Source organism: Mastacembelus armatus, chromosome 18, assembly GCF_900324485.2.
Source record: "Mastacembelus armatus chromosome 18, fMasArm1.2, whole genome shotgun sequence".
NCBI classification, from domain to species: domain Eukaryota; kingdom Metazoa; phylum Chordata; class Actinopteri; order Synbranchiformes; family Mastacembelidae; genus Mastacembelus; species Mastacembelus armatus.
The window spans coordinates 18,219,845-18,222,724 of NC_046650.1; positions in this window are offsets into that span (position 1 = coordinate 18,219,845).

The window sequence follows — 2,880 nt, forward strand, 5'->3', positions numbered from 1 at the left end:
TTCCTTGTCTCCTCCATCCTTGTCTCCTCCATCATTGTCTCCTCCATCCATGTCTCCTCCATCCATGTCTCCTCCATCCTGTCTCCTCCATCCTTGTGTCCTCCATCCTTGTCTCCTCCATCCATGTCTCCTCCATCCTTGTCTCCTCCATCCTTGTCTCCTTCGTCCTCGTCTCCTCCACCCTCTCTGTGACCTGCAGGAGAGAACAGGTGTGAGGTGTCAGGTAGGTGATGACTGAAGAACAGAACAAACTCCTGTCAGACATTATCTCCTGCACTTTGACCACATCACTCATCCAGCTGTTTTCTACAAAGTCTCATCAACAACATCTGGAGAAAACACAAACATCTGGTCTCACATCAACAACCAGGAAGCAGCGTTAGCTCTGCTGCTCAGACAAACACACACTCACCTGCGTGGAAACTACTCTCAGGTGGACGGTGCTAAGGAGATCAGGTTGTGCCAAGATGCAGATTATTGGTCTCTGAAAGACACGACACTTGTATGTCCCAGTGTCATTAAACGTCACATTCTTCAGAGTCACAGACAAGTCTCCATCCTTCATCTGTGAGTCCTTCAGCTCCACCCGCCTCCTTAAAGATGGATGTTGGTTGTCTGGATCAAACCTTTTACTGCGGTACAAGAAGACATAACCTGATTTCAGATCAGGTCTGTCCCATTTTAAATATGAGATCTCTGAGCTGCTGGGAGCTCGACATGGCAGAGTGACAGTGTCTCCAGGTTCAGCTGTGATGTTTATCTGACCTAGAGAACAGAGGAACAGACAGAGAGCAGAGAGGTTAGAGGGTCCAGGTGTAACTTCATATTGGTCTCTGCTGAACTGGGTCGCGGGGGCCAGCAGGAACTGGATCTGCATCATTCAGTCTGGCCTGAACACCAAACCTGCTGCTGTAACAGTCAGAACAAATACAAACAGAACAACAGTAAATCCAGATGTGCAGCTCATGGACGTTTGAAACAACCACCTTCTCCCATCAATCAGTGACTGATGTCTTGTTACTGTCAGACGCTGTGGATCATGTTTGAACATGAATCAGTGACCTGCTCTGTTCATTTCTACCAGTCGACGTAGCTGAAGAAGCCCAGTATAACCAGTAAAATGCAGCATGTATTAAAACAATCCTTTGGTCATGTTAATAACTTGTTTTTGTCCACATACGTTAAACTCCACATGTTTTTAGGCCGTGTTTGGACTGGGATGTAGAAAAGCACCATGTTTTAATCAACACTTAGAAAACAGGACGATCTATTTACATCTAAGAACAAACCACATTTTCAGTGCAGTGCTTTCCAACCTGTGGGTGGAGCCTCCAAAGGGGCACAAGAGAAACCTGCTGCTCTGAGTCCTAATGAACCTTTAATTTGAACGGGTACAAAGGAGTGAAGGCCGATCATCTTTAAAATACTGTCCACAAGACTGAAATAAAGTTCATCTGAAGCAGAAGCTCATTTCAGGATCAGCATATTAGTTGGCAGGGTCACACTGTGTCTTACTGGTTATACTGGATCCTTGGAGGTTCTTGGAGGTGTTCAGTAGGAGGCAGGATCCACAGTCCATACAAACATAAACAAGCCTTACAGAAACTAACGCTCTATAGATGTAGTCAAATATTTGGAGCCTCCTTAGACCACAGGGGTTTTATTAACACCTGAGGAAAACTCCACTGCAACATAAACAGGCACATGATGCATCTAACCACCTCAGTACAGACCTGAGGCCTGTCTGTGTTTCTGTAAAGGGACAGTCTACGACCTGTCTGACTCTGCTGTCAGTTAGCCCAGGGTCTGTGAAAGTCTCATTAGCATTAGCTGCTGCTCATCTGCAAACATTATCTGCAGACCTACAGGTCCTGCTCTGTAAACCAGCAGCACTGCTGATGTTCTATCTGCTCAGAACCTTATACATAAATATAGACATCATTGCTGCAGACAGCACAGACAGTCTGTGGACTCTGCCTGGATTGGTCAAGCTTACGGTTTGAGTTAGCCAATCAGAGGCAGGGTAGAGGGTCAGGGTCATAGCAGATACAGGCAGAGACCCGCCTTGATGAGCAGGTGACTGATTGATTGATTGATTGATTGATTGGCTAATTCTGCCTCCATTTAAGATTTTAAACAATATTATTCCAAATGAACTGTTGGAGGACCACAAACACAAAATGCAGACTGGATAAACAGGACTCACCTCCAGTCATACAGACCACCAAACTGACTGAGAGACAAAGACTCAGCAATGACGCAATTTCTTTAACAGGCATTTTCTCTTCTGTCGTCTGGTCCCGTTGATCCACAAACGGTCTGAAATAAGTTTCCAAGTCCCCTTGGAAGAGCCGCCGCTCTGAGTCTGAACTGGAAACTTTTCTGAGGTTTAGTCAGAGTCAGTGGATTAACAAGATGCTGTGTGAGCTGCAGAAACAGCCTGGTCCTGTTTTCTACCTCAGGGTGGAGTGTAGGTGGAGGAGGTACCTGCAGGCTGGCTCTGATTAAAGACACAACAGTTCATGTCTTCACTCAGTCAATGCTCACATGAATGTCTTCAGAATAATTCAGGGATATGACATTTGTCCTTCTCTGCATTATAAAGGCTGCATCACATGTTTCCAACATCAGACTGCAGTCACTTATAGGAACTGGTCCAGACTAATCCTTTAAGGCGTCTCCAACAATCAAACATGTTTTAAAGTCTCTGACAAACAGTGTTGAACTGATTTTATCATCCCTGTATAAAGACCCAGAGACACTTTGTGTTGACTCTGAACGTTTCTTTGAAACAGGAACCTGCTGCGTTTTCTCTGAACGTCTGTTTGGGCGAGACTGGTCATGTTTTCATTACTAACCCTGAACATGGACTGGACCTTC